The sequence below is a fragment of the Mastomys coucha genome, unplaced genomic scaffold (assembly GCF_008632895.1).
Source record: "Mastomys coucha isolate ucsf_1 unplaced genomic scaffold, UCSF_Mcou_1 pScaffold22, whole genome shotgun sequence".
NCBI classification, from domain to species: domain Eukaryota; kingdom Metazoa; phylum Chordata; class Mammalia; order Rodentia; family Muridae; genus Mastomys; species Mastomys coucha.
The window spans coordinates 49527581-49538400 of NW_022196905.1; the positions used below are offsets into that span (position 1 = coordinate 49527581).

At 37.6% G+C, this 10820-nt stretch overlaps 1 pseudogene; it reads left to right on the forward strand.

Annotated features, from left to right (window-relative positions):
- Nucleotides 1-3108: 3108 nt before the first annotated feature.
- LOC116104534 lies at nucleotides 3109-10206 on the forward strand (annotated as a pseudogene).
- Nucleotides 10207-10820: the final 614 nt, after the last annotated feature.

The window sequence follows — 10820 nt, forward strand, 5'->3', positions numbered from 1 at the left end:
TTACAGAGGGAGCAGAGATTGAGGAAACAGCCTAACTAGCATGCATCAGATCTCTTCACAGAGAAACACATGACCTGGGACCTTTTATTTCTTCTTATTCCTTTTTAGATATGATACTACTTTTCATAATGAGATAAAGTCATATAAACTTGTTGCATGCAACATATTATGTGTTGTAAGAAGTCATAACTGTATGAAGTAATGCAAATGTTGACAAGAAACAGTTATTCTACTGTGTATATTATTTCCTTTTTTTTGTGAACCAAATGTATTAGTTGCTTAAGAGAAGAATTGTTATGTTGCTGAGCTTCAAATCCATCAATGTACTAAACAACTTATCTTTACTTTGTCATATATAAAAAAAATTTCTAATTCTTTTTCTCAGAAAGAAAAAAGAGAAACAGAGAACAGACAACCAATGACTGGCCAAACTTAAGACCCATCCCATGGGATAGGGCCAAGCAATGATATTATTAATAAATACTCTGCTATGCATTCAGATGGAAACCTAGCACAACCTCGTGTGAGGCTTCAACTAGAAGCTGATGAAATCATCACACAAAGCTAAGGGAGCCTTGTGGAAGAGTAGGGGATAGGATTATGCAAGCTGGGGAGATCAAAGATACCACAAGAAGATCTATAGTGCCAAGTAACCTGGCCCCATAGGGTCTGACAGAGACTGAACCACCAACCAAAGATCATGCAGGGCTTAACCTAGGACCCCTACACATCGATAGCAGATGTGCAGCATGGTCTTCACATGGGTCACCTAACAATTGGAGTAGGGCTTGACTCTGGCTTTGTTGTCTGCCATTGGTTCCCCTTCCTTTAACTGAATTGACTGGTCCAACTTCATAAGAAGAGGATGCACTTAGTCCTGATGCAATTTGATGTCCCAGGGTGGGGTGGTATCCAACAGGGGCTTCCCATCCTCTAAGGAGAAGGGGATGGGGTAATGGGAAGAGCAATTTGTAAAGGTGGGGCTGGGAGGAAAGGGGGAAGGGGAATTTCCATCAGGATGTAAAGTGAATAAATAAACAAATTAATGGAAATAATCTTCACAATAAATTCATTGATTTATTTTCAAAGCCAAACTACTTATTAAATAATTGGCAAATGTATGATTCCTCTATGACATTGTTAGGAAAGAATGAAGAATGAATGGAATCTAGAAAAGATAAGCAGAGAAAATTGATGTGTAACTTACAGAAGTGAAGGTAGATCTTATCATCCATTTAGAGATCTGATAGTATGAGGTAGGAATCATGGAAAAGTAGCCATCCAAGAAGAAAAGGGTCAAGTTACCAAAGGTCTTTCCTGGACATTTATGGACATTTTTGGTTTGGAAGTGTTAAGAACACTGGCTTCTCTTCCATAGGCTTCTTCAGCTCCTAGCATACACATGACAGCTCATAACTGCCCTTCACTCCAGTTCTCAGAGATCTGATACCCTCACAGAAGGATAATTGCAGTCAAAATCATAATTCACATTAAATAAAGTTTAAGAAAAGATACAAATACTCTCATCAGGAAATTGAAGATAGCTAAGGTAGATACCAGCTGTTTATCAGTCACTTTTCTATGTTTCACACCTATATTAACCTAAAAAGCATAATTAACATTCTTATTTCATGCTTCAAACAAAAGAAATAAAAGATATTCATGAGACCCAACTAAATAGTTCAGTCATGGCTAAATACTGGCATCACTCATATGTAAGACAAGAAGAACTTCAACTAGAGCCATTTGTATTGTAATTCTGCATTCACTGCTATACAGAAAAGGCATCTATTTAACTCTAAGTATGGTACACTATAGAGATGTATCTCAGTTAACTTTATTGCATCATAAATCACTCCAGAGTTTAGTGAATTAAAACAAAATGGATTTCTTGCAACTAAGTTGTTGACTAATCAGTTCTATGGATGTGATTTTGGCTGGGATTTTTGGAAGGTCTTCAATGGCATTTCTCATGTATGGAGATGTTGTAGGATGGAATCTCTGCTAGGGAATTTGGCCTAGATACTTGGAAGCCTGCATGTGGCTGTTATGGTCTCACAACTGGGGAAGTAGATATTATAGGATGAGTTAAGTAAATTTTGGGTTAATATACTCCACTCAAAAGGCTCTAGTGTTGAAGGCTTTGTTATACCTTGTGGCATATTGAAAGGTGACTGGATCATGAGGACATAATGATCATGAGGATGCTAGGAAGAGATGTGTTAGAAGAAATAAAAGCCTGTGGGTATGTCCATGAAGAACATGTCCTACCACAATCTTCTTTTGTATGCCTCTCTCTGATTCTGTTTATGAGATTAGCAACTCTGCTCCCTTCTGTGCTTTCACAGATGAAATGCTTCCTAACTATAGGCCCTCTGAACTGAGGGCAATGTTTCTTTCTTCTTTTACTGCTTACATTATCACCCAATCAGTAGTCTCAAGGAAAAGAGAACTAAATTCTATTTTCCAAAAGGAAAATATCCTTTACTTGTATGAATGAATACATAAAAATGGTGTCCCTTCATAGAGACAGAAACACGGCTCAGAAGATAAAGGGTTTTGCTGCTAACCCTGAAGACCTGAACTCCTGAGTTTTCTCTTAGCCAACCACATAACGAAAAGAAAGAATTAGTTCTCCAAGGTTGCCTTCGGATCACCACATGTAAGCTTTGGCATTTGTTTTCCACAACAGTTATCCCCAAGGATCATACACCAAGGAAAATGTCTACTTCTAAACTGAAGCATCCTATTTGGTCTTTTTTTTATGCAAGACTGAAAATAACATTGTGTAGCATAACAAGCACTGTTATTTGAGCAACTGATTTTGATTTCACATGGAAGAGAATATCCCTAAAATGGTTCAATAATAACGATGTGATTATTATAGTGGTTCACGAAGAGATTTCTAAACACTTGCTTCTACTTGCCAGTTCTTTGTGCCAGTGACGGAATCTCAGTGCTGTTATTTAATGCATTTGACAGTGGATTATAGTAGAATTAAATGCTAGGGGAAAACAAAGTTCTTTTAATGGTGCTGAATAATCTAAATGTAGAAATCACTCTAGTTCAATGGAGGGTAAAATTATAGGATGTTGAATTCTTTCCAACATGATGAATTGGGAAGATGAGATGTGGAGATTAAGTGCAGACTACTGTACAGACTTGTACTGTAACACAAGAGAGAAAATTATGCAGGTAGGGTGAAAAAGGCAGAATTTCAGCATGTTGAAATGGGGGATTCCAGTTCATTAAATATAGGGCTGTCAGAAGCTCACAGATTTTCTGACAGCATAGTAAAGATAAATAGTTATAAAGACCCTTTCTGCTCAGTGATAAAAATTCCCAGCTACTAAAAGGATTTTAGCATTTGTGGATGAATGGTCCTTGCTGAATAAAGCAGAAATGAAGGCATGTCGGGTCTCTTCATCTGCTGTGAATGATTTTCAAGGAAAATGGTAGATTTATTCTATCTTGTTTTCTCAAGAAATGGGGTAGGCAATTTGAAATCTTGTGACATTTTTCTGATAAAGCAGTATCATGCAAATGAATGTTTCATATTAATAAGGATTAGAATTTTATTCAAAATCCAGTGCTTACTGTCCAACTGAATGCTGAACAACTTTTATTAAAAAATTAAACACTGTGCTATATCACACAGTCACTGATCAGGAAAAGTTGAATTAAAAGACTTATTTAGCCTCAGCAACTTCTTAAAATAGTCAATGACATAAAGATCCTAAGCCTATTAATATAGAACTATCATAGGAAATAAAGATTGGCCCTTTCTATAGACAAATAGATTAGTGAGGAGGTACTACATAATGTGAATGTCAGAGGGAGATGGCTGCTTAGACAAATATAAAAAGATGGGCACTTAGAAAACATTAAGAACTGAGATAATTTTAAAACAAGAAGGTCATATGTTAGCAATGAAATTGTTTAGATTGGTGGGAATCATTAAGAATACAGCATACCAAACTATTATAGATTTTAATAACGATATATGATGGCTAGTTCATTTTTTGGGGGGGTGGTGGTGGCTCAAGACAGGGTACTCTGTATAGCCCTTGCTGTCCTGGAACTCACTCTGTAGACCAGGCAGGCTGTCCTCAAACTTAGAAATCCCACTGCTTCGGCCCCTCTCCAAGTTCTGATATTAAAGGTGTGTGCCACCACTGCCTTGTAGTGGCTTGAAACACACTAGAGCTGTTTGAGAAGATGGAAACTCAACTGAGAAGATGTCTCCATGAGATAAGTCTGCAGTTTCCTGAGTTGATCACTGACATGGGAGGGCCCAGATCTCTGTAGGCAGTGACATCAGTGGGCTGAGGGTCTTGGATGCTACACAAAAGAAGACTGAGAAAGCTATGAATAGTAAGCCACTAAACAACTCCTCAATGCCTTCTGCATGTGATGCTACCTTTGAGTTCCTGACATTACATACATTTTACCCTGAAATCCTTGAGTGATGGAGTGAAACAAGGGAATCCTAAGTACAAATAAATCCTTTCCTCCTTGGTGGCTTTTGGGCGTGGTGTCTTATCAGATTCATAGAAATCTAACAGTTGGACTGACACCATATCCAACCAGAAGACAGGATAATATAGGTTATGTTATCACATAATGCAAACACCTTTCTGACTGCCCAGCAATGCACATGGTGTTTACCACTGGATAAAACATAAAATTATTGGTGTTCACAATAGTTTTGCAGTTATGATTTTTTTTTTAAATTTTCTAAGCAAAGTTTAAAGAATCAAACTCATGCCAACCACTAAAAAATAAAAAAAGAAAAACATGTTCTCAGATATCAATTGCAACGAATGTTTAAAGTGCATACCTGTAAATATTATGTTATCTTTAATACTTTTTATTCTAAGTGATAATTTGTTACTTCCTCCTTCCCCTCAGCCATCAGACTTCTGGCAGTCTCTGCTTGGAAGCTTCCACTTGGGGAGCTAAGACAAATGCCCTGCCCACCACTTGACTAAGCCAACCACCTGAAGATCTTCTGAACCTGGGGACTTTGTCACCTGAACCTTTTTTACAGTGTTTATGTTATGCAAATATCATGTAATCTAGAGATTTGGTTTCGGTTTCTCCTGTGACTATACAAACCCTGGTTTATCTAAGTGAAGTCTTGATTGGGCTATTTCAACTTGATTTCATGATTTCTCTTTGCATTTCGAATCCTCTATTTCAGGTCCTTTGTTCCCTCCTCTGAAAGAACCCAGTTTGTGAAACTGCAGGCAATTTCAATAATTAATCAAAACATATTTTACTGCATACCTGAGATGCTGAATCATTAAGAAAAAAACGCTATTGTTTTTATAACCTCTCCATGTGGAAATCCAAAACTGTATGGAAGTTCCAGCTGTAAAGTTTAATATATGCAACAAATGTCTTTCTCATAATTTGTCACAAGAATGCATTGTGCCAGTGCTTTGCATGTGCCTGGATTGGTCAGGGAAGTAGAATCTCTATGGAATTTCCCTATTTTCTAATGAAATCAGTTGTCAATAGTCTCAACACATTCACAAATGCCCACATTAGCACCTGTTAAAAATCAACCATTCTTTGTTTTCTTTAAGGAAAAAAATAAGAAAAGAAAAAACAGAAAATAAAGGAGAACACAGAATTTGGCAAATGTCAACAAGTTGCTCAAAGTGACTAGAGAATAAGAATCGAAAAAAACTTCATTGTGTCACATGCTGATCCACATGGACTGTTTTTCCTCTGTAGTAAAGCTCTTTTTTCTTTCTGTCCTGTTCAATGGAGCAAGCTAATCTGGACATAGTCAGTGAAGCACAATGTACTCAAAAGCCACTAAATCTAGTGCTCCTTGGTATATACAGAAGCAGAGATCAGATCAGTCCATTGGTGGGCCTAGAAACTTGTGCAAGGCCAAAGGTAATTCCTATAGGGGCGAGGGGCAAGCCCCTTGAGGGGATGCATAGACAACTTTCTAGAATACCCAGTATGAAATAAGAATAAACACAAGCATTATGTACTTTTCTGCGCCTTTAAAAATATTTCAATTCAGACACTTATTCTGCTGTTGCACATTTTAGTACTATTTAGAAATTGGGACACACAAGAAACCACTAGTTGAAACTTCTTACAACATGTCACTCTTTGAAGTTGAGATTCCACAGTATTTGAATCACATTTGTACCCAGGATTTAGATAGGATATGAACTTATTATATGTTAGATAAAAAATTTTAAATATAATAGAGATGATTTTAGGTTTTGGAAAGAAGGTACCACTGCAATACTGATACAAATTTGTTTTCAACTGTATTAATATTCAAGGTCCATATAAGGATCTGTTCTGGTTTAATCTCTTATTAGTTTAATAGAAATATAAAACTAATAAATTTCTAATGGCATAATGCTTCAATAAAATTAATAATTTATTAAGTACAGATTTATGCTATTAAATTCTTCCTGTAATATATATTGAATCTCTGAGCATATATATATATATATATATATATATATATATATATATATATATATATATATATACATACATACATATATGTATATTCTAAATGATAAGAATTTTCTTTAACAGATGCTTTATTTTTATGTTTTGGAGATGATTAGAAAGATCTTTGCCAGGAGTAGAATGAATAATAACAATAATAATAATAATAATAATAATAATAATAATAATAATAGTAATAGAATAGAAAAACAAAATCTAAAAATCCTGAAAATCCAGTCAATTCATTTCTTTCCCTAAATTCTTACCTTTTCTAACCTCCCTTTGAAGATGCAAGTCATCTTCAAATACACATAGGAACGTACAGACATCTTTACTAGAGAATCTGAAGTGATCTGTAAAATGTAACAACCAAGATTTTCACTGCAAATTCTAAAGAATTTTGAGAAGAAAAATGACTCATAATATCAGGAGAAAATTAAGGTTAGATAAACCAAAATAGTACCACAGCCCCCTTCAAGGACCCAATATCTCAGGGCTGGAGTTACTTGAACTGAGAATTTATTTCATTTGGTAGAAATAATTCTTTGCCCACATACTTTAGTTCATAAGCAGACTTTTGATCTTATCCCTCTCCTGTTTTTACCTGTCCAGAGTCCATGCAATATGAACACAAAAAGACTTGTAGGAAAAGCAGTACACCCTGCTTTAACCTAACCTTGTAGCTGCTTGTGCCTTATAGCAATGCATCTTTAGTTTATCTATATTTCTACATCTATTCATAGTTACATTCCCACATATAGGAGGTAGAGTAAATTTTTCCATTAAAGTTTAAAACATATTATGAAAAGTATGTCAAAAAGACTTCAAATGTAAAATCCATGCATCCTTCATATGTATCTTTGTTTAAACACACAGTTTTGTTAACCTATTACACTTATCCTGAAATTCTAATACCCAAATAAAGAAAAAAAATCTGAGCTGTGTTTGATCCAATACAGATAATAATTACGGAGATTAGTAGCTAAAATTCACAAAGTACTGTTACTTAATTCACTGTTACTTAATGCAGGCTAGAAATAAGTGAAGGGGTGGGAGAGATTTTTTTTTCAGTAGATAAAGGTGCTTACCACCAAGCCTAATGATCTGAATTCAAACTGCAGAATGCACATGGTAAAAGAGACTTAAGAACTCCTGCAATATGTTCACCAACCTACACCCTACTCACAAACTAAATGAGTATATAAGTCAATAATGTATAAATATAAATGATTTGGTTGAACCAAGAGGTGGTATAGGAAAATCCATGTCAGCTTGGTCTTCCTCTCTTTCTGAATACTAAATATAATGTTCTATGAATCTTCTTCTATCCTAGAAGATACATTTGTTTGTCCTTGACAATTATTTTTGGGATAGGGAAACTTCTTGGACTAAACTGGAGCCATAGTCTATGGATTGTATTTAATACTACTTTCTACCATGTTCCTACTTATTTGGTGTCATAGAATTTATTAACCTATTTATTCCCATTACAGTTTGGATACGGAATATGCTCAATAGAAGCTCATGTGTTGAAGGCTTGGCCCAACTGTACAGCTCTATGGGGAAGGAGAAGAAACTGTTTAAGGTACGGTTATTTATTAACATCACTAGAGTCATATTCTTTTTTTTAATTAGATATTTTCTTTATTTACATGTCATATGATTTCTCCTTTCCCAGTTTCCCCTCCAAAAAACAAAGAAACAAAAACAACAAGAACAAACCCCTGTTTCCTCCCCGATCCCCAAGCTTGCCACTCCACCCTCTCCCACTTATTGGCCCTGGCATTTCCCTATTCTTGATGTGTGTAAGTTGTCCTGGACCTGCCCTATCATTCTCTCTGCTTACTGACTATCAGGAGGCAAAGAACTTTCCTCTAGCTCATATTTTTCTCTAAACTAATGAGCCCAAACAAATCTTTCTCATTTTAATTAATTTCCCTCAGCCATTTAGACATAGTAACACACACACACACACACACACACAAAAGAACTGTTATACGCCACTCATTTTGGGGGAATAGTATTTTTTTCGATCAAAATTTCACAAGAAGTTCAAATAAAAACTACACATCATGATAGGAATTGTGGTCAATACCATAAAGGATGTGGTAAACTGAAGGCTGGAAGATATTGACAAAAATTGTAAAGAACTGTTATACTCCACTCATTTTGGGTAAATAGTATTTTTTCAATCAAAATTTCATAAGAAGTTCAAATAAAATCTACAAATCATGATAGGAATTGTGGTCAATACCTTAAAGTATGTAGTAAATCTGAATCAGAGAAGACCAGTGACCAGGATTTTACCCCAGAGAAGAAGACAGTGGCCCGGACACCACAGTGAGGTCCTCTGGAACGACACAAGAAGAAGGTGCTGTCAACCTTGGATTCAGACTCCAAAGCCGACTTGGACGGGGCCAAGGAGGAGCCTGTGGTTGCTGCACAGCCGGCTCCATCCTCCTCCTCGTCGTCCTCCTCCTCCTCAGACTCAGATGTGTCCTTCAAGAAACCCGCTAGAGGCAGAAAGCCAGCTGAGAAGCCACTCCCAAAACCCAGAGGGTGGAGACCAAAGCCAGAATGACCACCTTCCACCTCCAGTAGTGACAGTGACAGTGACAGTGGTGAAGTGGACCGCATCAGTGAATGGAAAAGATGTGATGAAGAGCGAAGGCAGGAGCTGGAGGCTCGGAGGCGTCGGGAGCAGGAAGAAGAACTTCGGAGACTTCAAGAACAGGATAGGGAGGAAAAAGAGTGGCACAAGGAGCGGGCAGAGCGTGGGGGCAGCAGTGGGGAGGAGCTGGAGGATGAAGAGCCTGTGAAGAAGAGTAGCCGCAAGGCTCGAGGCCGTAGCACACCATCGTCCTCTGACTCAGAGCCTGAGTGGGAGCTTGGGAAAGAGGGGAAGAAGTTGGCCAAGAAGTCCCAACTGCCAGGCTCAGCGTCTGCAGGGAAGCCTGGCCAGAAGTAGAAGAGAGGGAGGCAAGACAAGAAGCCTCGAGCCAGGCCTGTGAAGGTGAAGTGGACACGGAAGCGGTCAGAGGGTCTCTCACTGGACAGGAAGGGGGAGAAGAAAAAAGAACCTTTCATAGAGGAGAGACTGCAAAAGCTGCACAGCGAGATCAAATTTGCACTGAAGGTTGATAACCCAGATGTGAGGAAAGGTCTGAGTGCACTAGAAGAACTGGAGACCCTGCAGGTAACCTCTCAGATCCTTCAGAAGAACACAGATGTGGTGGCAACGCTGAAGAAGATTCTCCCCTACAAGGCCAACAAGGATGTGATGGCGAAGGCAGCAGAGGTCTCCACCCGGCTCAAGTCACGGGTCCTGGGGCCAAAAGTTGAGGCTCTCCAGAAGGTGAACAAGGCTGGAGCCGAGAAGGAACAGGCCGATAGTAAGAAGACAGAGGAGCAGCTGGGGGAGCAGGCTCCCAGAGAGATGACAGAGGATGAGTCCAGCACGGATCCGTCAGCACCTGTGAATGGTGAGGCCACATCTCAGAAGGGGGAGAACACGGAAGATAGAGCACCGGAAGATGGGCAGGACTCAGAGGATGGCCCCAGGGGTAGCTCCTCAGAAGAGCTGCATGACAGCCCACAGGACAGGTCCAACCCTGCTGGGCCTGGGAATGAGCATCAGGACCATGAGAGGACAGGACGCGGCTGGCCTCTGAGTCTACCAATGACTTCAATATTACTAATTATTATTCTAGGTAATGATAATAAAGAGAGTAACGCAATACTATCTTATACTACTTCAAGTGGAAAAAGTAAAATCATGATAATGTCTAGCATTAAGGAGAACGTTTGGTATAGAATCACATTTGTATCAATTAGAGTAGAAAATTTTGCAAGAGTTTGATAATAGTTAGAATTTATTTTCCAAAGATTAACTTTGGTAACATGCAGTGATTTTATATTAGTTCAAATTCTGGGCAACAATGTTCTGTTCACATTCACAGAGTCAATAAAATGGTGTATCAGCATAAGAAAGGATAAAACAAAGACTTAATGACCACATAAATTTAACAGATGATTTATTCACAGAGCATAAACTTTTGTGTTTACATGTGGGTAAAATAAAAGAAGTGCTTAAAGCTTGAGTGCTCAACACCTTTTATGATATCTTTGCCAGTTTAGACTGTTCATATTATGTTTATTTTTGTTTTAATTATTAATACATAGTGATTTTTGCTTTTTATCTTGTAGCAATTTTTTTAATTCACCAAGATTTCTGAAAAGGTGAGAAAGTATTAAAAGCCTCTAGGCAATATCCTGCAATACTTACTAAAAGTGATAATTGAAACAAATTTTATGCTTCAATTTTATAA